At 55.8% G+C, this 25726-nt stretch overlaps 2 protein-coding genes across 2 annotated transcripts in view; one reads left to right on the top strand and one right to left on the bottom strand.

Moving 5' to 3' along the window:
* The window catches only part of ASH2L (ASH2 like, histone lysine methyltransferase complex subunit), a 370425-nt gene that overhangs the window by 189168 nt on the left and 155531 nt on the right, over positions 1–25726 (top strand). The gene's annotated exons all lie outside the window — the stretch shown is intronic.
* The window catches only part of RAB11FIP1 (RAB11 family interacting protein 1), a 99865-nt gene continuing 95346 nt past the window's right edge, over positions 21208–25726 (bottom strand). The window contains exon 7 of the transcript XR_007509857.1: positions 21208–21222. The gene's annotated coding sequence lies outside the window, so the exon portion shown is untranslated. The remainder of the gene's footprint in view (positions 21223–25726) is intronic.

The raw sequence follows: 25726 nt of genomic DNA, 5'->3' as shown, positions 1-25726 counted from the left end.
CGGCTGTGATTTGCCTTGGCTTTTTGTGGGAGCGGGTATTCAAGGGATACCCCAGCCGCCCCGTGCCTCCGCGGGCACCGTGCTTCTGAGCCTGAAGACATGTGCTGGGTGCTGCTGGAGGTCCCTGCCTGCACCGGCATCTCCCTGCCTGCATGCAGAGGGGCTGCAAGGGTCACAGGGATGCCAGGCAGCTGGGGGGCTTCTCTCTGCCCACCAAACCACAGGCAGGTGTCTGGGAGCAGGAGGTCTGTGCTGGCTCTCCCAGGGGTGGCATCAGCGCCAGGCTGAGCGAAGCACAGGGGATCTGCAGGGACGTGCTCCTTTCTTCCTGCATCTCTCTAGTTTTGCAAATGCCGCTGGTGCCTGCGCTTCTCCGCCTCTGCGCCCTGTCCGTCCTGGTCTCCTGGGTCTTGGAAGTCAGGATAACTTTGAAGCCTGTCCTGGATGCGAGTTAGCAAACAGGCAGTGTTTTCCGCAGGCATGGAGCTGCACAGCCGAGGCCTCTCTCTGAGCTTTTGGGTGTGCAAAACCCAGACGAAGGTTTCAGCAACCGACTTCTGCTCCCAGCTTTTCCTGGCCGAGCCCAAAGAAAGCAAGCTGCTGCTGCCGGAGTGGAGCTCCTGCCCTCTTAGCAGAGTAGCTTTTGCTGTCTCAAGGTTTTCCAGGGGCTCTCAAGGCTTTCCTTCTTTTTTCTCTCGGTGTTTGAGGTTAAGAAGTATGCTACGGTATTCAATAAATCGCTTGGCATGGCGTACGACAAAACAAGAAAATGTAATTCAGATTAAAGTCACCCTCTGGCTAAAATGATAGTTTATTAAATAAACTGCAGCGCTGCCAATCAACTCTGCTGGCAAGCAATCCTTTGACATTAATCTTTTTTGATGTGATTTAGGGTACACCTGGGCCTTTGTAGAGTATCTCCCATAATTTCTTTCCCATCTCTCTGGATCAAGCTGCTGTGCTTGGCTCCGTTGACAAATTCCCCAAGTAATCCCTCAAAAGATTGGAGAAATGCTCCAAACGCTCCATTAAATTTATTTTCCGTGCTTTAAGAGCCCCAAAACTATGTCCAATAAATAAGTGTTCACTGTGATTTATTGAAATGCTGCTCTGATTTAGAGTTATAGGCGGGGGAAATATGTCACCCCTGGGAACTGGAAGACCAGCCTCGCAAGCGAGACCAGATGTGCCGGCGCGGGGTAGGGGGGGAGTGCGGCCAGGCCGGGGGGGGCTCTGCAGCCCAGGGCCTGGACCCTGCTCCCAAACCCCAGCACAAAAGGTCCCCGGTCGAGTTTTCTTGCCTGAAAAATTTATTGTGGTTGTAGTTATTGGGGGAACCATCAAAAGAGTAATTCTGGCCCTTGTTTTTGCACAGGCCTTTTGATAAATATGATACTTAGAAATATGCCTCCCACAAGACAGGAAAGCCATAGAGTTAAAATGAAGTAATCTGTCAGTAAACTTGCTGGAATCGAGGCCAAAATGAAACCTGTGAAAGCAAGAAGGGGAAAAAGGGAGCCTGTGCTCAACAGCGCGTCAGCCGAACTGGGGGGGCTGGCAGATGAGGGGCTGGCCTTCCTGCGGGTATTTTTATCGTCGCAGTTAAAAGTGACGAGCTATTTTCAAAGGGGCTCTGTTCACCCCTGGCACGGGCGCTGGGCTTCTCCGGCTGCCGCAAGGGCTCCCTGCTCCGCACCCTGTGCCGGGAGCACCGTGCCACCGGCTCCCCATCCTTCTCGGATGCATCCGCAGGGCTCGCGGGCATCTCTCCCCCTGCTCTGTACACCCTCTCCTTGGGCAGCAATGCCTGCCTGCGCCTGCCTGCCCTAGGGCTCAGACTTTGGGATGTCCCGGCTGGGTTCCTGCACCCACCCCGCACTCAGAGTCTGCAAACATCACCCAAACCCCAGGGAACGGAGAGGCAGGGGCTGGATCCTGCTCCCCTTGCGCCGTCACGGTGCATCGCTCCTGCTGGCCTGGACGCAGTTAAAAGCGAGGTGTGTTGCACCACCTGTGTTTACACTGCATGATCTGCAGTTTACTGTAATAAAATCATTTAATACAGTCATAATTTTTTTGGCAAGGGCCATGCTGGCAGGGAGCGATGGGGAGCGGAGCAGGCTGACAGCAGCCCGATGGACCTGATAACTCCTGAGCAGGGCCGCTCCGAGCAGGAGGCAACACGAAAATCCAGTCTGGAGCTCATGCTCCAGCATTGCGGCACGGCCACACTTGCCGGGGAGGCAAAGCCTCCTCTGATCCACGGCCAAGCTCCCCGGGTGGGGAAGGCGCAGGGGAGCAGGCTTCCTCCTGCTCACCGGCTCCCACCGGGTAATGAATCCCGCCAGGAGAGCCTGCGGCTCTGCAATCGAGAGCCGGGATCAGGGAAGCTGGAGCCAGCTCTCCTGGGTTTGCTCCTGATGTTCCCCAGGACCGCTGGTGCTGAGCAGGGTGAGCGCCCACCCGCAGCCCCCGGCACTCAGCAGGGTCGGGAGCACGTTGGGGTACCCATGCCCCAAAATCAGCATCGTACCCAGCACGAGGGATGCTGCTCCTGGGGAAAGCCCTGCTGTCAGTCCACGCTTCGATTAGCCAAACCAAAAACGATACCCAAGACAGATAAGGCTGCAGATGTGGAAGGTGACTGGCACCCAAAATGCCCCTCGTAAACCCCCCCAGTTAGCGCCATCTGATAAAGCAGAGGACAGGCGGGTGCTTTCGGGCAGCCTGACCCCGTGGAGCCCCGCAGCAAACAGGGGAAGGTTTTTTTTTTTTACAAGTCTGAAAGATGAGTGCTGCCGCACACCTCCTGGGATGGTGCAGAGCAGGACCGCGGGAGAGAGATGGGGGGTTTCGTGGGGGTGTTGGGACCCTCTCCGGGGTCTGGATCAGGCCCCGGTGTGGGAAGAAGGGCAGGCGAACAGAGGGGGTGAGCAGGGAGAAGAGGGGGAAGGGAAGGAGCGAGGAGGCGTGTGTGTGTGACTGTTAAGAGAAACAGGATTCATGGTAATTTCCTGCCAGATGCCTGAGCTCCTCCAGCACGCAGACGTTTCACATGCGAAATATCAAAGCGTTCCCAGTAACAAATGTACTTCCTGCAGCTCCTCAGATCTGCCTCCGTGCCAGCCAGGGAACACAGGGATGCCGGGAAGAGCCGCGCTCCCACCGCTGTGCTGGGGTCCGGCCAGCCCCCCCCCCCCAGCCCCGTGGGTCTCTGGGGGGGAGGACAGGGGCATCGCTCCGCTGTCGTGCTGCGACGCTCCCCGGCCTCGCTGCGCCGGGTCTGCGAAACGTTAGCCTCGTATTTTGGGAAGCGCTTGCCCGCGCCTCCCCGAGCGCTTGTACGCATATTGGTCCTGACAGCTTGAATTAATACGTCAGGGTGTATGATCCGTGCTGGCGACGGGCCTTTGACCCTATCAGCACAGTGCTTCCCCGGCTGAACGTCTCCCGGCCTCAAATTGATTCGGAGTTTTATAAACATCCTGACGTCGGGGCTGGGAAGGGAGAAAGGGGGAAAAAAAAAAAAAGAAAAAAACCTCTCATCACCAAGAAGCGGCTGGACTGCGCACCGAGTGGCGATGGGCTCCATCTCACCGCTGCGAAGGTTTCCCCGGCCCCTCTGCGTCCCAGCAAAGCCACCCCCAGAGCTGTGGATGCTGCTCGCCAGTCCCCAGCAGCCCAGCCTCAAAATGTCGTCTCTGTTCCTACTCTTTGGGGTTTTTTTCAGAAAATGCAATGCCTCTCACCCGGTTCCACAATTTTCTTTGCAATTCTTTTTAATGCCTTACAAAGTTGGTTCAAAATCCCAGTATCTATAAAATCCCCCCACCTGTGAACTTGATTCGATGCTGTTTTTCAAGCTCTTCCTAAACACCGTGCTCGTGGGAAAGCAGCGAAGTTCATTTGATTGAACATTTTTAGCATGTTTTAAGAGCTGCAAGATGATCCTAGCGCTCTCCAAGCGGTCAGAGGGTTCTGCCAGGTACCACTGTAACTTGCTCATCACACCCTTTCCAAGGCATTTTGAACCTTGCAGCAAATCTCTCTCACTCCTGTCCGCGTGTCTCTGTGCTAACGAACGCGTGAGCCTTGCGGGCACAGAGCTGCTTTGCCTGTGAGAAAGTCATGCAAAACCCCCAAATAATCATAAATCAATATTAACTGTGCATTGCTTATTATTTTCTATTTATTGTCTATTGGCCTGAGAAGTTAATATTGACTCAGTTGGAATAAAATGTCAATAACCGCAGACCTTGAAGGTCGGGGAGGACTGATACTGATTAAACCCCCCTGGCTGCCGGTGCGTGGGCTGGGGCAGAGCCAGCGCCACAGCGGGACGGAGGCAGCTCCCTGATGGGAGAGGGTGCAGGCGGAGAGGTGCTGCTTGTGTTTTGGCTGCTGACGGCGATGCTTGCCACACCAGAGCCTGAGGATCCTCCTCGGCCGTGGGAAAATGTTGCTCTTGGCTCTCTTTGCCTGTTTCAGGGGAAACAAGAAGACTTTCCCCAGGTGAATGCACCAGCATGAGCTGTTTCTGCCCCTTTTCGCCCCCAGCCCTGAGTGGAGCCGTGTGGAACAAGGGGACAAGGACATCACCCATCGCCCCCCACCCCGGGAGGGTGACCCAAGCTTGCGGCCATCCTGCGGAGACCTTGGCAGGCAACAGGCCATCAAATTGGTGGAATCGGGGGTGAAATCTTCACTTCTTCCCTCCAGCGCATCAGTCTGCTCCTTCCCCGCTCGCTCCTCCTCGTCGCCTTGCTTTCGGTGTGTGTGCGCCCGTGCCGCCAGCGCCGCCCCGGCACCAATTATCCCCCTGCCAGATTTCCGCCAGCTCTCGTGGCGATGGGATCACAACAAAGCAACGCGACTTCAAACGCGTCTCAGCCCGTTTCCTATTCAGCCCGTCAAGTACAACTCAATACAGGAGCTGGCAGGGGAGGCGTCACCGCGCTCGCCGTCGCACCCCGCTCGCCGCCGTGGTTGGGGGGCAAAGCAACCCAGGGAGGAGCAAATACCCCAGGTTTTTACAGACCACAGGGAAGGCATTTGAGCCAAATTTGGCTGCTTGGGGCTGTCCCCCTGCTGTACCTTTATTTTAGCTCTCCGGGCCAAGCCTTTCACAGGGATCTGTGGTACGCGGTCCTCAGCAGGATGGAGCAAGGCTGAGTTTCGGGGAGGGATGCTCAGCAGTCCCCAGCCATTTTGTGCCCCTTTGAGGTTTCCCCAGCCATTTGCCACCATGGGAAACCTTGACTCGGCCATGGCCAGATTTCCTGGCTTCGAAGCTCTGACGAGAAAAGCAGGCAGCTCCCCATGGACTTGGGTCCACCGTGGCCGACCCGCGGACGCCCAGCCCTCAGGCCGGTCCTGTCACCCCAGCATAGAGCAGAGGCTGAGCAGTGGCCCCGGCAAAGCGTCCTGTGTTCAGCAGGCCAGAGGACGGAGCTGGCGCCGAGCCACGCCAGGAAGGGGGGGACCCGTCCTCGGGGATGGCAGTGTCGCTCCTAGAGCCTGCCCGCTCCCCGTCACGTCTGTCACTTCTCGTTAGCGCCCGTCAGCCGGGTAACGCGACTTGACTGATGTAATCGGGGCTGACACACCAGCAGAGAGGATCTCCGGAAACTTTACACCACGCGGTTTCCCAGCCCGTACTCGCGCCGGCTCTTTCCTGGAAACTGCGTTTAGAGGCGATGCTCTGCCCAGCACACAGGAAAATGGGGGTTGAGGCTCTGCGATGCTGGGCGAGCCCCCGTCTTCCTTCCAAAAATGGGGGTCTCAGACCAGCCAAGAGCTCCTCAACGGGGCCGCGCTGGGCTGGGCTCTGCCAAATCTCCTGCTGACTCGGAGGGAAATAAAGGTGCAGGCAGACCCCCAGGGACGCCCGTTTGGCAATGCCAACCCCGCCGCCAGGGCGGCGGGTACCGGCGGAGCGCTGCGCGCTCTTTGAAGCGCCCGGCTGCCAGGTCCCCGCCGGCTGTAGCTCACACCGCGCTCACCCTCGCGGCTGTTTGGCCCCGGGAGCGCCTGACGCACCGTCTGCACCGCCCCGGCCCCCACGGCGGGTTCACGGGGCTGCCAGCACATCTGCTGACGGTGCGGGCAAGGGCAGAGCCGGAGAGGCAGATGCGGGAGGAGATTTGGGGTGTTTCCAGCTTCAAGCCTGGCTGGCAAAAGAGGGGTGGCGAGGCGGGGAGCACATCCATCCTTCGCACCCCTTCTGCAAGCCCGTGCTGTGCCACCAAACCGGGTCAGACCCTGGGCGAGTCCGAAGTGGGTTCAGCTGGAGTTTGCTGGAATGAGGAATAAAGGCGCTGGGGTCTGGGCAGGGTCTCATGTGTGTGGCAAAGGGAGGTGGGAGAAATCCTCCTCCATCTGTGCCGGGCACCGTGGCCGGGGGCTTCCCACTGCCCTCGGGGAGCTCCCAGCCGGCCGTGGTCAGAGCCACACACGGGTGAAGAGAGACAGGCTGGAGGCCGGCACGGGCTGTGGGAACGGTCCTGGGGAACTGGAGGTGGCTAAAAAAGGGGTTTTGAATCACCCGAGAGTTTCTGCGGCGTGGGGAACGGCGCTGAGGTCTCACCGCTTCCCTCCTCCCTGCTGTCGGGTCTGGCAACCGCACTCACCTCCAGCCGCAACAAACCCCGGCACATCCAATCCTGCGTAAAACAACATTGTCTCGGTTCTTCCAAGGAAATTCCCTCCGGGGTGGGGTATCACAAGAAGGGGTCTCCTTCCCCATCCCCACCCCAATGGAGGGAGGAGGCTGGTGCTGGGGGGGGATGCGGGGTGTCCGGCACCCCGGACGAGGGTGGCACAGACAGGCGGTACCCGCCTGGCTCCCATCACTTGGCGCAGCGGGCACACGGGAGCGAAGAGCCAAAAGCCCCGATAGCAGCGACGGTGGGGTGGCAGGGACAGTGCTGCCACTGACCCCCAGCTTTCCTGAATCAATTTATATGCCAGGTTTCGGTGGTTTATTTGCCGAAAATACTTTCTCACTGCAAGTGTCGTACGTAATGAGCAAGCACATCCGGCACTTCGGGGAGATCAATATCTCTGCAGTTGTAAATATCCTGGGAAATCAATGGGGGATGTAAAATGTATTTCGTCCATTTTCACTTTTAACATCTCTTTGTAATAAAAATGCTGTTTTAATAAATGAAAATGGGGAGATTCACCGGTGGGCCACAGGGGGTTTCTGCGGTGCTGGATTTTTGTCATCTCCACCACCGTTCCCTGAGCTCTGTGAGCGCAAACCAACCCAACGAGGCTGAACTGCTTCACTTCATCCTCTGTCCCTCTTGCACCCAGCCAAAGCCATCCCATCACCCAGGCCCCAGTCCGGCCGGAGCCCTCAGCCCCGGCAGGGAGCTGGCTCTGGGGCAGCTCCCGATGCAAACTCGTGGGTGCAATTCTCCCTGCCCAAAGCCTCCGCATTACCAAACTGCCTCCTAATCCCTTGAAACAGATATTTAATGCCATGCACAGACGTGTAGGTGTCGGGCCCCTGGCACGGGGTGGGGTTTGTTCTCTCTGCGTACCACCAGCTTTTCCCTTCCTTTCCATGCGGGTCCTGACCCCGCAGACAAGGTGCACCAAGGCGGGTGGCCCTAAACAAAATGCTTGCCTCCGAAGGACTGAGAAAAGCCCCTCGCTGTACCTTGGGCAGCTCTGGAAATTTAATCTTAACCTTTTTCTAATTACTGTGCAATAGCCACTTGTTAATTACAACATAAAACCTCTCACCGCGTGAGAGACGGATTTATGGATGAAATTCCCTGATCGACATTCACGGCAGCGCCAGGAAGAAATGTGTGGGGTAGCAGGGAATATTTTTAAATTTTTTTGGTAAGCATTTCTGTCTGTCTCAGTATTGGCTGACCTTGGGGAATGTAAAAGGAAAACAGGAAGACTTAACATTTGCTTTTAGAGGAGCCTCTCCTGACAGGTGCTGGCCGCGGGGACCTGCCGATTGAGACACCGGTTGCCCACGCAGGAGCGAGCCGCCGAAACTCCCTTGCAGCACTGTAAAATCTTCTCTTATTTCCCAAGCAGACGAGGCTGTGGGAGAGCGGCCCGTGCAGGGCAGCTCCGGGCTCTGGTGGCAGCACCCGGCTGCAGCTGGCGTTGCCCATTCCCTTTGCTGGGGAAGGACAGCGAGGGCTCTGCTGCAGGAGCGAGGCCAGATTTAGGAGAAGAGGTTGGGAAAAAATGATCCCTGCGGGACAGCCAGCCTGCTGGCATTTGCCGCAATGGATTTTGTATCTTGCCTTGAAGACCCGCTGGCATTTCGCTGCAGGGCTCAGGAGCAGATGCCGCCTGGTCTGAGCCAGCGTGGCTGTTCCTGCGGTCCAGCTCCTGTTTGCCCAGACAATAGTCAGTTATTGGGTGGTTTCAGATGTTTAACCTCTTATAAAATGTTTGTTAACCAGATTTATCCGTGCAGCTGTGTTAGCAGAACACCAGCAAACTGCTGGTTTGGATGGGGGGAGAGGAGCGAGTGAGGTCGGAGTTATCCCGGCTTTCTCTGGGAACGCAGCGCTGCCGTACCCCCCTGGGCCGGTGCCCAGGGAGCCTCACCCTCCCCGGGAGAGGGCACGGACGTGTCCAGGCAGGGTCCCAGACATTCCTGGGAGACGTGCACCTGAGTTCTGGGAGTTCCCAAGGCAATTAGCATCTGTGTGCTAACAGTGGTTTTCTCCTCTGTCTAGGCAACTCCTTCATCAAGGTGTGGATCTGCTTTTGTCTCCATGCTAGCAGTGCATCTCGGGGAGTTTAATTAGAAGCTTGGCATGTGCAGTTACAACAGAAATGCTTTGTGTGGGCGATCCCCACCAGCTAGGTCAGTAATCCCGTGCTGCCCTGGGTGCTTCTTCCCCTGGGATAAAAGATTCTGCTCTTAGGCTTATCTTCAGCACGTGCATTTTTCCCCACTCCAGCTGCAATTGTGGCGAGGTTTTGCTGGCATTACAGCCGCATTTGGAATGCTCAGTGCTGGGACCGGGTCGGATGCAGCCCCAGGACACGACACGTCTCTGAACATCATCCCGGCCCCTCTCTGGGCACCAGCTGAGTGATGCAGCAGCTTGGTCCCCATCACCGGTGAGGCAGTGGCAGCTGGCAGAGACAGCTTTCATGTCTCTAAGAGCAGAGTGGAAGTCAGCACACAGATAATTACAAGGCAACACATCTCTGTGCCCTGTGACTAAGGCAGTATGTAGAGCAAAGGTAGGAACAAACCACAAGAAGAGCAAATAAATAAAGAAGGCAGCTTTAATAATGGGGTAATTACCTAGCTTAAGTACACAATCATCTAGCATTTTGCTAAACTTTATGACACATGATGACAAGTTAATAAATGAGATGTCTTACCAGCAGTAAAACAGCTGTTACCAGCCACCTTGTATGTCTGGGTAGCCCAGAGCAAAAAAAACTACCAAGCCAAATGAAAAGAAACTGGTTATTTCTGTTTGTCGAAATAGCCCGGGTAATAAATCACCATTAATGATGCTGTCATTTATCAAAGGGAAAGCTCTTGTTGCAAAAGCCTTTGAAGTCATGGCACCTATAATTTCCTACCTATAAAAAGGTACCTTTGTATATGTGTCATACCTGGAACTGGCGGCAGCCAGGAGGTACCAGCAGTTCATTGCCATCCCACACCCCATCTCATGAGCATGGCACTAACGAGGGGGGGCTGCCGGCTGGGCTGGACAGGCCATCATGGAGCCCCAGATCTGGCAGGGATCGATTTGTGATGGTTTAAAGGTGGTTTTCCTCTCCTCCCTATACCTAATAGCTTGTTTACCCAGCATTATTTAGGTGGTTAATTCATGTTAATTAACAGGGATCTAATGTGGTTAAAATAATCAACTTGACATTTGCAATGGCAGGACCAGCCGGGAGCAGGACTCTGAATTACCGGCGTAGCGAAGCCCCTCGCTGCTACAGCTGAGCGGGCAGAGTTCGGCCCTCGCTGAGCCTTGCCGGAGGACCCTGGGTCTCCCTGCTCTCCCGTCCTTGCTGGGCAAGCACACCCATTATTAATGGTGATGCAATTATCCCATTATTGCGAGAATCGTCCTATACCGTCATGTCCTGGAGAAACACGCAGCAGCATCTGCCAGGCTCCGGCACCGCTCCCTTTCTTGCCCCGGTCCTTCACTACACAACCGCAGTGCAGCAGGAATGAGTCGGGACAACGGTTACAAACTTGGGCCCTAAAGACGAGCAGCCTGGCTGTCATCGGAGATTAAGTCCTCTGTCACCAGAGAGCAGGAGGTACAAGGCATTTGAGCTGAAGGAACATCTCCCTTTAGACTCGAGAAAGCAGCAGGCTTGCGTAGCCACTGGGGAAAGCGATAACAGGAGACACGATTGTGCGCATTAAATGCACGTGCGTGCCTGGGAGCGCTGCGGAGCCGGCGGCCACGGGGACCCCGTGGACAGAGCAGGGGTCTGCCCAGCCCCTGCCCAGCTCTGAGCGCGCAGAGATGTCGTGCAGAGCGGAGCAGCCCCGCTGCTTCCCGCGCTGATGCCCTTGCGGAAGGAGGATACACGTTTCACGGGAGAGATCTCGCCCGACCTCGAAGCAGCCATAAACTGACCTGGTGGGAGCCCGAGGCTGAGCTCGCCCCAGCCGTGCGTGGCAGCAGAGCTTTGCAGGACGGCGTCGCCTGCGACAGCCTCCAGCCAAGCGCCGACGCGTCTGCAGAGACCACCCAACAGAGGGTGAGATACGTCTGTGGTTTTAGATGCTTCAGTGGGTTTTGGCATTGGCAAGGCCAGCTGAGTGAAGTGCGGGGAGAGTCCCTGGACAAGGAACTGGTTCACAGCACGGTGGCTCTGGCTCTGCCCTGGCTGTTAATACCCCCAGCACATCCCCTAAATGATGGGCTCCGCATGCAAAGGGGAGGCATCTGCTCCCCAGAGCATCCATCTATTTAGAAGGAATGTGTTTCTTTTCTGGAGACCTAAGGAGGTGGTTTTTTTTCCTCCTCCTTGACTATTAAATGAGGCAGCTCCTATGTAGCTTTGTCATTTTTCTCCTGCTGAAGACACTTTTTCTTTTCTTCTCATCTGAGCGGCAGGCACCTCACCCGCCTCATAAGCATCTGCTACAAGAAGTCTTCACCTGTCACCTCTTCCCAACTGACTTGAGAAAACAGGATAGGAAAGCTATAAATAATTAAGACCCATCCAACACAGGTGCAGTGACTAAATATCAAATCTGCCTGAGCATCACCAACACTCCCTTGATAGCCAAGGGGAAACTAACCTAGTTTGGAAGGAGGATGAGAAGAGAGACAGGAACCACGTGCTACAATTGTGACCAAACTGGTTTCGGCTCCCATGGAGGACTCCTGACCAGGGAATAACCCACTTACATCAGTGCAGCATGCCGCACCTGGCCAAAGGTTGATATCATCCCAAAAGACCTGGTCAAGGCATCCCAAGAGAGTAAGAGAGTGGCTCTAGCACCCAGGGCACACAGCCTGCACGTACCCCCCTGTATTTCTGGGGAGAGAGGAACCTCTTGCATTTCTATTGCTTCTCCCTATTAACATGCATGATTTACTGATCAAATCCTACAGCCGTCTCGGAGCTTGTAAGAAGTTAACATCAAAGCCATGGAACGGAGGGAATGGCAAGTGCTGGAGAGAGATGTCACATTAGTGTCTGGCTCTCTGAGAGCTTCTGCATTTTAAACCTTGTTCATCAAGACTTCTACTTCATTGCCCTGCTTCGCGGGGAGGGAGAAGATGCCACGTACAAAGAGCTTGCCCCCTGTGCGGGAGAGGCTTTGGCGGCCGGGGCAGCCCTGGGACGGCAGGGACGGTCCTGCCCGAAGAGAGCTGCAGCCAAGGGCAGGACCGCTCCGGCTGGGGTACCTGGGCACGTCGAAGGATGTAAATCCTGCTGTCGTCAGGGCATAACAGGGCTGACAAGGGTGAGATAGAAACTTCCCCTTTGGGCACTTCTGTAGTTGTTCATAAGGGCGTCAGTTCAGCAGAGCATGATTAAATTCCCAAGTGAGCAACCAGGGAGATAATTAACTTTTGGAAGAAGTTACCTGTGAGACGGAGTATCCATCACTCAAGGTCTTTACGGAGCAAGCGATACCCTGCTGAAAGCTCCTGGAGGTGACCCTGAAGCCCAACTGGTGGGAAATATCCTCCTGAGATTGGAAAACGCTGATTTACCTGAATCTAAATGATCTGCAGGAATACTCCTGGCTCCAACTTGCAACAAAAGATAGGCAAGCTGCATAATGTGCTGTCAGCCTGCCCAGGCCTGGGGACAACAGGGTCACCCCGAGCCACGCGGCCGGGCAAGCTCCAGCTCCCAGCTCGCCTTCCCAGGGCTGCCGGCTGCGGCTCCAGCATCAGGCTGCCTGGGAAGTGGCCCACACGCATGCACGCCTCTTTTTTTTTTTTAAGTTTGATTCTGCCCCGGTTGGGGATGAAATAATGACCATTTTTGCAAGTGCTGTTGCTGGGGCAGGGAGTGCTGGGACAAGCTGGGACATCTCCTGCCACCTCTGAAAGCCGGCAGCCCGGAGACAGCCTGGATAGGTGGGATCTGTCTCCCCTTATATGCCAAGCAAAGAATCAAAAAAGTTTTGCCCCAGGACAAACTGCCCGTGTTCATTTGTGTCTCGGTGTGCGAGGGGAGGCAGAGGGGCAAGGAGGATGCAGAGTGCCTGGAAAACATTTCCAAGGTCTGCTGCAAACCTGCACCAAGGAATGAGCTCAGGGCTCTCCCCACACTGAGCAGAGCAAAAAACTTCGCCGGCCGCCCCATGCTGGTCTCTGCTGGGGGGGGCTGGCCCCAGCCCAAACCCCCCTGCCCTTTCCGCAGGGGGCTGGGGCCACGGGACCCTCTCCGGACACCCATTAGCCCAGGGAGCTGCTTTTATTTGGGCTCTGTGGCAAAGTCCCCGGGAGATTTATGGCCTGAGCGCCTTTGATGTGGGCCCCTGATAAGCATCAGGAATATTTTCGTTTCATGACAATGTCAGCCAGTGCGCTCTGACTGAAGGGGGTTTATGGGCAGCGATGTTTCCTGCAGCTATTGAGCCGGCTGCCACATTCCTAGGGAAGGCCAGCCATTAAAATAAAATCGTAAAACCCCCTCTGGAAGGCTTTATAAACAGAGGGAAGCTTCTCCTTTAAGGGAGAGGATCGGGGAGTATTTCCATTTCAATCAGGGGCATCTCTGGAACAAGACCACAGCCAGGGCTGCGCAGAATTTGTCAGGGGATTAGCTCAGGAAAAGAGCGAGTGCAGGATTTTTCCCCTTCGCACTCACTCGGCTGTTATTCCAAATTAGGCTGTTCGTGTTCGGCTCGGAGGAGGGTAATGAAAACCAGAAGGGAGCCGCAGCGAGAGCCTGGCTGGGGATGGGGACGGGGCACTGGAGGCGTCCAGGCGTGCACAGGGCAGCCTGGGCACCCCGTTCCTTGAGCCGAGGGTGGGCAACCCTGGTGCTGGTGTGGTTTGGCGTGCAAGAAATACACGGCGTCGCACGGTGCTGCATGGCATCGCGCGGTGCTGCATGGCACTGCTCCTCTTCTCCCCTTGATGCTCCACTGGGAGCAAACCTGACGGCAGGAGAAACCTCCACCTCGGGTGTATGCAGCACCTCATGCAGCACGACGGGTGGGGGAGCCCCATGTCCCCGCTGCCGATCGGGGTCCCAGCTGCGGGAAAGCTGCCGTGGCCTGGGTTTCCCCCCGCAGCAGCCTCTGCTCACTGTCAACTGCTTCCCTCGTGATTTATTTGAGGTTTATGCTCCAATCTGTAACGCAAAACCACCGAGCACATTTCTTCCTCCTTGTAATTAAAGCCCCCACCACCGAAGCACACACCTGGTATAAACAACTATAAAAAATATACATGTGCAGCGCCAGCGCTGTTTTTAGGCGCCGGGAACACAGCCCGGCACTGGGTGCCCGTCCAAGAGGCGGGTGAAAGCAGCTGCCCTGGTGTGAGAGGGGGGACGTGGCTGGATCAGGCCTTATGCAGCCTCCAAAGCTGAGTTGTAATTTTCCCAGGCTTTTTTTGGGATGCATTTTGGGGCCGGAATAGGGATCATTTTCTCACCCATCCCTCCCAGATGTCCCAGGGAGCTCTTCTCCTTGAAGGGCATAATTCGAGGGCTGAGCTCTGGGCTTTAAAGACAAATGATTAATGCCCAATAGGTTTGAACTGCCCAGTGGTTGGGAGATTTATACATCAATGGTTTTCCTGAACTTTACTGAAATACCATGGGCTGAAGCCAGCGTGAATACTAAAGCACACCGTCATTTGGAGGAGCCTTGGTGGGGATGGAAGGGAAAAGCCCAGAGCTGGCGAAAGCCCTTCGGTCTGGTAGTCGGAGAGAAGGAGGGCAGCAGCTCTGGGGGTGGAGGTCACCCTCCTTTTGGCTCCCAACTCTTCCCAGTGCCAGCTGGGAAAAGGGAAGGGGTTTCTGTGTATCAATCAAACAGCATCGATCGCTGCCAGTGAAGGCACGGGAAGCGAGACCCAAAGGCTGCTTCTGGCTTTGAGCAACATGCCCGTCTGAAAAATAAAGAATCTAACGAAGGATAAACACCGCTGGAAGAGCTGTGCCACTTTTCTTTATGGGAGATGTCTCTGATGGCCCTGGCCAGGGGCACAGCCTTGGCGCAGGGCTCCCTGCTAAAGGAACAGCACCACCACATCCCATCCAGAAAGGAACCAGCCTCTGTCCTGGAAGCGCTGATGGCTCCGTCCCTCCATCTCCCTGCTCAGGAGGCTCTTCCAGAACCTCACTCCCCTGATGATTTTAAGCTCTCTTCTCATTTCCAGCCTAAATCTTTTTCATGGCTAATTTATCCCCTTTGTCCTTGTGCCAACATTGTCCCTTAACTTAAACAGCTCATCCCCCTGCCCGGTGTTTACCCCCTGTGTGTTTATAAAAAGTGATCATTTCCCTGCTCGGCCTCCGCGCTTGCAGATAAACAAGCTGAACTCGGCTGCTTTTTAGTTGCTCTTTCCCCGGTGCTGGCAGCTGCCATCCTGCTGCTCCCGGACAGCCCCCCCGGCCAGCCTGGTGCAGGACAAGACCCCAACCCCACATCCCCTGGGACCTCCAGCCCCCATCCCTCCGGCTACGGCAGCAAGGAGGGAGAGCTCTGGGGTGGGAAGGACACCCGGGGAGGGCTGCATGACGATTCCTGCCAGCACTGGTGCGAGCACCAGCACAAAGACCGACATGAGATGGAGATGGGACGCCCCGTGCTCAGAGCATGGGAAGTTTCTCGCCCCATGCTCAGAGCATGGGAAGTTTCTCGGCCTCCCGGGCAAGCAGCATGGCAGGACAAACAGGTTTGGTGGGTGGCGTGGAAAAGAAAAAGGGAAGGTCGGTCCCAGCATACCATGCCGGCATAAGTCCCAACCCATCGCTGCTCCTCCTGCGAAGAAGTGGGCGCTGGGGCGATTGCCAGCTGTCCCTTTGCTGTTTCCCCAGAGGAGATGTCCCCACCGACATGGAGGTTTTGCAGGGCTTCCCGTGACCCCCTGGCTGCAGGAGCAGGACGAGGGGAGGGCAGAGCTCCCAGCCCAGCCTCCCTCTGCCTCGGTCCATATTTCACAGGAGAGCAGATACCCATCGGCCATGTCACGGTGGAAAACCAAGAACTCAAAGCAATTTTAAATGAACTTTCAAAATGATGAACAAAGAGCCCTTGTCCGTGTTATACAGCAAATAAATCACACCAAAATGATAGTTGTAATTCCCAAAAGTACACAGAGAATTGATTTTCCGATGACATTTATAATGATAAACCGGTGCAGCAGCATACAGGCACATCTTAAGTTGCAGCTGGTTGACTCCCTCCCATTTATCACCCATCCCATCTTCGCTGGCCACATTTGCACAGTTGCACAAGTGATTATTGCTACTAAGGACAACAGTCCTGGGGCCAGTTTCAGCTCACCCTGCACCAAAGCTCGGGCTGGGTTTGCCTCTCGCCCCACGCTGACTCAAGCCTCAGTCGCAGCAGGTACAGGGCGAAGAGGCGTTTTAATGGCTCGCCAAGCACGATGCCCTCACGGGCAGGCTCCTGAGCCTTGGAAACTATTTCTGGGTGGACACGAAGCACCTCTGAATTGCAGATCAAAAAACAGGTTGGATTAAGCCACCCTCCAACCCTGGGCTCTGGAGAAATCTCCCAGGACAAAGCGCCTGGAGCAGCTGAGCTGGACATGGATTGAGGGACCAGGAGGCTCCTGCTCTGCCGGGTGGAAGGAGCAGGGATGTGCCAGGTCCTTACCTAGCAGAGCCCGGTGAGCAAGGACAACCGGACTGCTTGTGTTGCAGCAAGCAGGCAGGGCTCTGCCCTCCAGAAATCGCTCAGCCCGCAGCAGCCAGGGAAAACAGCCTTGGTTTGGCCTTGGCTCTCACCCAGGAAACTCCCCCGGTTCCTGTGCTGCTGGGGCAGGGTGGATGGGGAGTATCCTCGGCCATGCTGGGCCCCAAGCATCCCAAAAAAGAGCTGGAGAAGCAGCTGGGCTTGTTAGTGAAAACCAAAACCCTTCCCAAAACCTAAGGTCGTTCTTCCAGAAAGCGAAGCCAGCTCCATTAGGATAACATTGCTTTCAATCCCCAATCAGATTTTTAAATTATCTCTGGCTGTGCCGGTGTATATATCTCCCTTTGTCAGAGCCTCGCCAGCCTCTCCCACTCGCCTTTATTTGTCTTGCTGCTGTTGCAGCGAAAATGTATTGGCTTTGCAGTTAGTGATTACACGTCATCACATACCCAATTTATAACACCATACCCCAAAGAACAGATGTAATAAAGCCAGGCCAGGAAACAGCAATGTTATAAAACAGAGCAGTCAACTCAGAGGTCCTTGCATGTGTGCAGGAAAGAAAATATTATAGACGCTGGTTTGGGGAGGGAGGGGTATGGGGAGGAAGGGGACTCGTGTGCCGGGGATGGGGGCGGCGTGTCTGCATCTCACAGGGATGTGGACGGGGGGAGCGGGGCTGTTCAGTCCCGAAGCCGCTGCCTGGGGTGCTGCAGCCTGGGCAGGAGGGATGGGGGTGGGTTTGGGGGGGGGGGTGCAGCACCCAGGTCTGGCTGGGGCAGCTGCTTCTGGGGTGGGCAGAGGGGGGACACGGCTTTGCCTCCAACCACACAGGGGTTTCTCCCAGAGCCAGGCGTAAAGTCAGGGTTTCCTCAGTCTTAGTCCTGTGCCGAGCCCTTGGCCCCCTTCTCTCCAAGGGGAGGAAAGGCGAGGAGGTCTGTTATCTCCAAAAACTTTGATTCCCCCCCCACCATCCCATGAAGCCCCCTAAGCCCTGAGCTATTGCGCCAGGAGACACTCTCCAAGAAGATTTGCCCAAAGCAACAGTTTTATCTTCTATTATTCATGGGCCAGGGAGACACAGAACTCGCGCAGCAGGACGGGCTAATCACCGGCAGAGATAGAGGCAGCCCCGTCCCGATAGCTGCGTGGCGGCAAGGGGCTGATAAACCGGCAGCGGCAGGAGCAGGTCTCCGGCGACCGGGCTCCCACTCCAAAAGCAACTGTGGAGATCCCAATGGCTCATTATCAGAAAGTTTTTGTTTAATAATCCAGGGTAATAAAATGCACCTCTGGGGGACTTTGCCCAGATAAAGGAATGTAAATCGGTGATAAAGAGTTTTGAATTTAGCTACCACAAAGAACACGTTAAAGCCTATTGTTCCCCGCGCCTCCACCGGTGACCTTGGCCGCATCCATGCCGGCGGCTGGGGCCGGTGCTGCTCCTGAGCCCCAGCGACAGCTGATGGGAGGGATCAGCTTCCCAGTTGGAAGGATACTGGGCTTTGCTGGGGGATTTGGAGGTCCCAGGGAGCTGGGGTGGGCCACATGTTGACAGTGGCAGCAGGACCACAGGCGGACATCTTCCAGGGTGATGCGATTTTCCAGCTACAGCAGAGCCAGAGCTTCGGGAAAGGGCTTGGGGAAAGCCCGTGTGCCCTAAAACTGGGTTCACCCAGATCCCTGAAGTGCTGGAGATCTGCCCCGCTGCCGATGAGCCCAGCAGACGAGCAGGAGCAGGGCCTCATCCAGGGCCTAAAATACAGAGCTTGGCAGTTTGCTGTAGGCTGCTGTTAAAAAAAAAAAGGAAAAGGAGTGAACAACAACAACAAAATAGTCTGGTCCTAGATTGTATATGTAGTTTAGAAACTGATGTTATGCAAATTAGTTAGCTTCAAAAGCTAATCACTTTGAAAGGTCAAAACTCACATTCATAATCGGACTAAACAAAAAGCTAATTAGAGGCCTTTTGTGTGCCTAAATGAAGCCAGAGAATTCCCCCTGCTCCCAGGGGTGAGTGATGCTCAGGAGGGCTCTTGGCAGGATTATTTCTTCCGCGAGGTATTTACTAGTAAAACCCTCTTGCCGAACGAATGGCAGTAACGATACAGAAATGGCACCAGACCCGAAGCGTGTATTAGCGTAACATTAAACTGCCATTACGGACCGAAGCATAAATTCGAGAGAGGCCAGAGCTGGAGCGAGATGCTCTGAGCCAGCCCGCTCTCGGGATGCAGCCGACACCCGCCACGTCCAGCCGGGGCGCGGGACGGCTGCTGCCCGCGGGAGGTGTGAGGGCAGGCAGCTGCCTGCACATGCCGGAGGATGACGATGCTCCCTCCATCCTCGCTTCCCCAGGTCTCCGCGACACACGGTGCCTGGGTCGGCAGAGCTCTGCGAGCAGGGGCCAGCAGCAAGCTCAGCTCCACCAGCCTGCACCCGCTGCGCGTTTGGTCCCTTGGCTCTTGCCGGTGCCCGGCACGGTGCAGAGCGGCACACGCAGCTACCACGGGCACCGTAGAGGCTCCGGAGCTTCCCCTGCGAGACCCCCCTGGCCGGAGCCGGGGGCCCTCAAAGTGTCTTTTAATGCTTCCCCAGGAGCAGCCCCTGGGCTCACCCCGGCTGTCAGCGGCACCGTCACTCCAGCTGGTCCGGAGCGCTGGATTCCTGTTGCCAAGATATGGATTTGGTTTTAATAACAGTTAGTGCAAACATTGTAAATTTACTGCTGCTAGAGAGAGTTTTTGAAAACGTCCAACTCTGGCTATAATTTTTCAATCGCACCAGCTGTTTGTGCTCTGCTCATACCTGACATGCTGCTTTGAAATAGCAATCACTGTATTTATAAGAAGGGAAGGACTCATAAATATGTCAGGAGTGGAATATACAACGCCATATTTCACCATTTTCTATTTTAAAATTGTGAGTTATGGCTACAGAAATGTGGTCCCATTAAAGGTGATATGATGTATTTTGTGTCTTGTTCAGGAGCCCATCCATCACTGAGACAATAAAGAAAACCGCACTTACTTTTTTTCCCTGTCGTCTGTAATTTATGATGCCCAAAAAGCTGTAACCTTTTGGCAGGCTTTGCAGAAACTGCTGCACTGTTAGCAACTAAATAACCTTTTATAAGGTTTTAAATGTGTTGCTACAGTCTCAATGCACTTGCTGTATCGATCCAGAAGATCCTGCAAAAAAGGGGAAAGGAACATGATCTATAACAGGATCGATAACAGTATATAGATTGTTGAAAGATGCTTCTAATGATTTTTGCCAGCCGTCATCTTTCAGTGTGCTGCTCCCCATCTTTTAGGCTTCAGTCTTTGCTCAAATTAATTAACCTTGCTCAGGCTCTCAGTGTGCCAGTGCTCCAGACAGAGACTGGGAACACCGCAATGTGGTTTCAGCCTGCAGGTTAATCAGAAAGGGTGGTAATAATAGCACCGGACGGGGAGACCCTCGCAGGGAGCAGCATCCCAAAACCACCCGGCGAGCACCCCCCAGCCCAGGTCCTGCCTGGCGCAGGCAGCCGGGAAGGATGGGAAGAAACAGGGTGTGCGGGAGCAGCCCTCCCTCCGCCTGGCTCCCACTGCCCATCCCTGCTTTAGGGAAAAATATTCATTTTTTTCCGCGGCAAGGCACTGGCCCTTCCACTGAGGCACAGGGCATCCATCTTCCTTCGGGGGTCGGGACCTATGAACTGCACCCAAAATCTGACACGGGGCCCGCTGGCGGCGTGCCGGCTGCCGATGCTCCGGCTGGTGGGTGCGACGGGTCCACGCCGCGGGATTTAATCATTAACCCTCGGCCCGGGTTTTAAAAGTGCTGAGTGGAAAGCAATTACAAGGCAGAAGTCTCCATGTTCACAGGGCTATTTAATCAAAAATAAAAGAGAAAGGAGCCAAAGTGAGGAGGTGCGTGGCTGGGCATTGACAGCACGCTGTTCCCATAAAGCACAGCTCCGCTTACCCTGCCCGGCCGGCTTCTTCGCTTTGTCATTTATGTTTTCCCCCCAAAGCAGCCACCAAATCATTATTAACGTTATAAATAAAATGAGAGGGCAAGTTATTAAATGTAAAATATGTGGAGTCTTCCTCGAACTCACTGCGTAGTTCATAAATATGATGGCTTAATTTCATCTGTAATCCAAACGGCTGATGAAGCATTACACAGCTCTCTGTTAATTGAAGTTGTTAACAAAGCTGAAGAGAGAGATTATTATGTATAGACTTTTATCCTTCAGGGGTATCATCATAACAGATCATAAATGGAAATGAATTCATCGCTCCCACATGCCATCGCAGGATCCCTGCATGCAGTTTTATGCCAGGCGGGTGGCCAGCGCAGCCACAGGGCTGGGATGCAGGATGGATCCCATCCGTGAGGGTCCCCCGTCCCCTCCCGCAGCCCCAGCGCAGAGCCAGCCCGGCTGAGCCCCATGGCTCTCCTCCCGGCACCTTTGGGATGAGCTTCCCAGAGTCCGGCTATCGGTTTGCAAAGCCCCTTTGAAGCCTTTAGCTGTGATGTGCGATCATTGCCATCATCTGGGGCACGCGATATATCAGGGAAGATGGAAAATCCATTCCCTCAACTGATATATCCTGGCCGAAGCGCTCACGTGCGGGAGGATCCTCTTGAGTTCAGGCCAATTAATTTACTGCGGGGCACAAGGCGAGTTTCTGTGCAGGCACCCAGGGCTCAATATATTTCTCGGCTCCATAGACAAAGGGTCGTTACTATCTCAGACTGGAGCATCTATGTTTTCAGCACGTTGCTTAAAGTAATAATTGTTTGGCTTCTAGTTAGTGATGGGTTGTTTGTTTTATGGAGAAGTGGCCGGCTGGTGTTAAAAGTTGTGTGGGAGGAGAACATCCCTTCCCGTGGCTTTCCGTGGTCACTCCTTACGCCCTGCTTCTGCTGAGCCCTGGGAGATGCTCTCCCAGCAAGCGAGTGCCAGTGTCCACCCCAGCCCCCCAAATTCACCCTCCCCGCGGCAAGGCAAGCCAGCCCAGCCGAGGTCTGCAGTGCTGCAGCCTGTATTTCTGGGCTGCTCTGCTTCCAGGTGGAGCTATGAAAACACACAATGCTGTTTCCTTCTCCTGGATCCCATCAGCTTTTTCCATCCAGCACATTATCCAGGAAATTCTCGTCTATACCTTTGAGGAGTTACCGTGATTATCTGGAACGCGTTACTTGCACACAGCAAATGCAAATTAATGTAGTCTTCACATTTCGCCGTGGCAATAAAGGGGAATGTTGACATCAGCCTGAAAGTAGAATTAACTTTTGCATTATGTGGTGTGAGAGCGAGGTGTTGAAACCCGCGTCCGAGACTTTCCAAGTTACAGTAAAGAACTGTTCTGGCAGCGCTGCAAAAACACGGCAGTGTTTCCAAAAGGCAGAGGTAAGCTGAGTGCTCTCTCTGTTCCAGGCTGGATTATTGCTTCTGCTGGGCTTTCAAAACCCTGCCATTTTGTCTCGTTACCTCTAATGTGCTCCTTGGTTTATTGCAAGCTCATCTCCTTAAGAAGAGAGAGTTACAGCGCTGTCAGGCTCTGCTACTCTCCGATAAAGAGCCCGCTCCGTTCCCAGCAGCATCAGCCTCCCCTCCCCGCTGTAATCCCTCCAGCAACCCTCCTTTCATCGCAGCCACGGGAACCCTTTGAACCAGAGCAGACAAGGGCTGGAGGGACCAATCCTGCCTGGGCCCTGCCAGCTCCTTTGCAGCCGTAACCCCGGCGGCTCGGTGTTAACACCTTGTTCGCGGCGGTGGCACGCACGTTACCGAAGCCCCTTAAATCACGCGCCGAGGCTCAATAGGAAGGGACAAGGCTGCGAGCCGTATTGATCCCTTCTGCAGTGCACAGGCATCCGCCGCGCTCCCAAATCCCACGGCGAGCACAAAACCTGGCGTGGAGCGTCTGCCGCCGCCCCGGCGAGGGTGGTCCTGGGGCTTCGTGCCCCCCCTGGTCCCCGTCCCGCTCGGGTGGGGGTCGGTCTCACCACGGACGCTTCAGGTCGCGGCGTGTGCCGGATGGGGAGCCCGGGCACGGCCGTCGTCAGGCGATTTTCTTGGAAAAGTGGGTCAGCTTCGATTTTCTGCCACCAGCCGTGCTGGGGCGAAGGGCAGCTGGAGCTGGGGGAGGCTGGCGGGGAGGAGAACAGGGGCTGCCCGGAGCAGCGCCGAGCGAGAGCGAGACACGCAGGGACGGGCTCGTCGGGTCAAGTGGGCTTCGCTCACCCGGCAATTACATCCCGTCCTTCTCTCCTCCGAGATCTGAGCAGAAGGGTAAATTAGCCTGTGTGATTTGAATTAACCCTTTGTCTGCCTCTGGCCTCGGTACCCGCTATGTGGGAGGCTGTTGGCTCAGCAGCATCCCATCCCGGAGTGGGACCCCCCCACCTCCGTCCAGCACCATCCTGTCCTGTCCTGGCGGTGGATGGTCTGACAAATCCATCGCCTGCAACTGCTCCGCTGTCTTCAAAGCAACGCTGCCTTGCAGCAAGGCCCGGTTTTATCCCTGCGCTGAGCGGCAGCTATTGCAGGCAGGGGCTTTGCTCTTGGTGGCTGCTTGCACGGAGCAGGGGGATGGAGGGAAGGGGAGCGGGAAGAGTTTGGAAGAGGATCCCTGGACGTGCCTGCGTGCACGGGGCCAGCCGCTGGCTGCGGGCTCAGCTTGGAAACGGCCTTCTTAATAAAGAGCAAGTTTAGTTTCATAGCCGTGAAGGGTGGCTGTGTCATTATTCAGCATGGGGCATATGAAACAGGTCGTTCTGCTGAGACCCTCAGGAAGGAGCAGAGCGCAATAACAGGCAGACGAAGGGACGCAGCCGCGGGACTCGGACCACCAGGACCGGGGCTTTGCAGGAGGTGCCAAGCATGCAGGCATCTGCAAAGAGCAGAGGCGAGGGGGCACCCAGCGTGTCCCGTCACCTTCGCACGGGATGGGGGGAGATGTGGGAGCAGCTCTGGCTGCCCAGGGGGGCTCGGTGTGGCCCTTCAATGGGGCAGCAACCTCCTCCCTGGCCGGGCTCCAGGACAATTTGGTCTGAGCGGGCCGTAAATGAGGAAGAAGGGAAAACAAATGATGCCAGCAGCAAGTGAAGGAAGTGTAAGAGCATTATGTAAAATATTAAATTTAATGCTATTCCATTTTCCATCTCAGTTATTAAATTAACTGAGAACTATGCTTGCACTTAAAAGATTCCTGTCATATTTTATGCACACGATGATCTCAGAGTAATTCATGTTAGAAATATGTCATGTTAAATTACAGATACCAATAAACCTTACTTAAACTCGGCATTGATCATGTGAGGGAGATAAAGTCCGCAGGGCCAGATCCCCCTGGTCATGCACCCCCAGCCCTTCTCCCCATGCAAAATTCACCTGGGTGGGAGCAGCAGGTGACAGCTGGAATTTTCTTTCCACCCTCCCCATTAGCACCAGCATCTCCCACCGCAGGGCTGGGGCCGGGCAGAACCAGCCAGGCACGGTGGGGACATGGTGGTGCTTATCTGCTGGGGCGAGCGGGTGTTGCTTGACGTGCGTGGGAGAGCCGAGGGCGCCGGGCGGGTGCGCCGGGCAGGGGTGAGGGGTGATGGCTATCCGCAGGGAGGTGATACCGCTTATCGGCAAAAGACTCGGTGTCACCATATCAAGCATGGCGCGGTGAGAGTCTGTCTCCTATTTGGTGTCACCTCTGCTCGCGCTGGCCTCGTCTTTCCAGCTTCCCCATCCTCGGGCGGATGGTGTGGGTGGATGCATCGAGGCAGCGATGGACACAGCAGCCTCAATTTCTCCACGCGCTTTGCTGGGCCGTGTAAAACCTGCTCCTCCTCCAGTGCTGAATGGGCTACTTTTCTGAGTGCCAAGGTTGCACCCACACACGGGCGCACCCCAATCCCGGCGTGATGGGGCTGCGGCACCCCTGAGGAGCCAGGGACAGCGAGTCCCATCTCACCCCTGCTGCAATTGGGGAAACTGAGGCAGGGAGAGCAGCCCTTGGGTTGCTGCCCCGGTGACACCGCACACGTCAGGGCGATGCTGCCTGCCGAGGAGCGTCCCCCAAACCCCAGCCCATCGCTGCGGGGCGAGCAGCTGCCCAAAAGCCGGTGGGAAAGCGGGCAGCAGCGGGCAGACAGGCTCCCCCAGACTGCAGCACAGTGTCCAGCCAGCCACGCTCGCCTTGGGGATCCTTGAGCCCTCAGAGCCAGCGTCCGTCCTCGGCACAGGCAGGGCAGCCCCGGCTGACAGCTCCGCGCCGTGAGAGCGAGCCAAAGCTGCATTATGAGGCGCCAGGCTCTGCGGGAGAGGGAAGATGCTAATAATAGGCCTAGGCAGAAAGGGGAGCAAGCTCCCTCCCCGCACAGCGTCCTGCTGCCGGCTGTAGGATGCGACCTTTAGTCACCAGCCACCCGGGAGATGCTCTTCTGGTCCGGGACCCCGTGCGTGGAGCAGACCCCTCCACCGAGGTGCGAGGCTGAGAAGCCCTGCCGGCGTGGGGACTGCCAGGCTCAGACCTGGCGGGGTGCGGGTTCTGTTTTGCAGACGAGAGCGGTACGGACATCCTTGGGGCGGTTATGTGCGCTCTGTCTGGAGGGTCGCGGGGTGCCCCTGCGCTGCCCACAGCCCCAGAGGTGGACGGACCTCCCTGGGGCTCTGCCATCAGGGCAAAGCCAGCATGTGGGGACCGCAGAGTCCTCGGCAGGATAGGGGCACCGAGCCCCTTCCCAAAACTCAACCTGCAGCCTCCCTGGAGCTCGCCCCGCTCCCTGTCTTTACTCCGTGGCACTGCCCTCATGTGATCTGAGATTCAGCTTTTCCTTTATTAAAACAGCCTCTACCTCTGCGTGCAGGAATCACAAGCTCCGGCTGCCCCGAGGCTGCTCCTGCCGCAGCACAGAGGCTTTTCAAGAAAGTTTGGCTTCTGCCTTCCCTTGAATAGAGCCGCTTGTTCTCGGGAGCCGATGGCCCCGGCCGCCTTCCGTCCGCTGCTGGGCTCCAGCACCCTCCTCCCCGCCAGCCCAGCCGTTTGCTCCAAAGCCCCGGTGCCGGAGACACGGTGCGTCCGGGCGGACGAGGGCAGGAGCCCCAGTTGCTGCCCAGTTGTCTTCACCTTAAGTGACCTGATGGGAAAACCCTGGTGTCCCCGGGGACTGCTGCTGCTAATCCAGGCCCAAAGAGCACCCGAAAGCTCAACCCCTTGGTTCCTTTTATCGTGTGAGTTACCGAGAGGCTCCCCAAGGTTAATCCCTGCCCGTGGTCACAGGCTTAAACACGACCTGCCCAGCTCAGGGCAGAATTTGAACCAGCCCACTAAGGACACCGCAGCTACCCACCCTCAATGGGTGAGCCTGGGGCTGTGCTGCGACCGT

The sequence above is a fragment of the Accipiter gentilis genome, chromosome 28 (assembly GCF_929443795.1).
Source record: "Accipiter gentilis chromosome 28, bAccGen1.1, whole genome shotgun sequence".
Lineage (NCBI taxonomy): Eukaryota > Metazoa > Chordata > Aves > Accipitriformes > Accipitridae > Astur > Astur gentilis.
The sequence above is the reverse complement of the archived record's forward strand: the minus strand, read 5'-3'. Positions and strand labels throughout refer to the sequence as shown.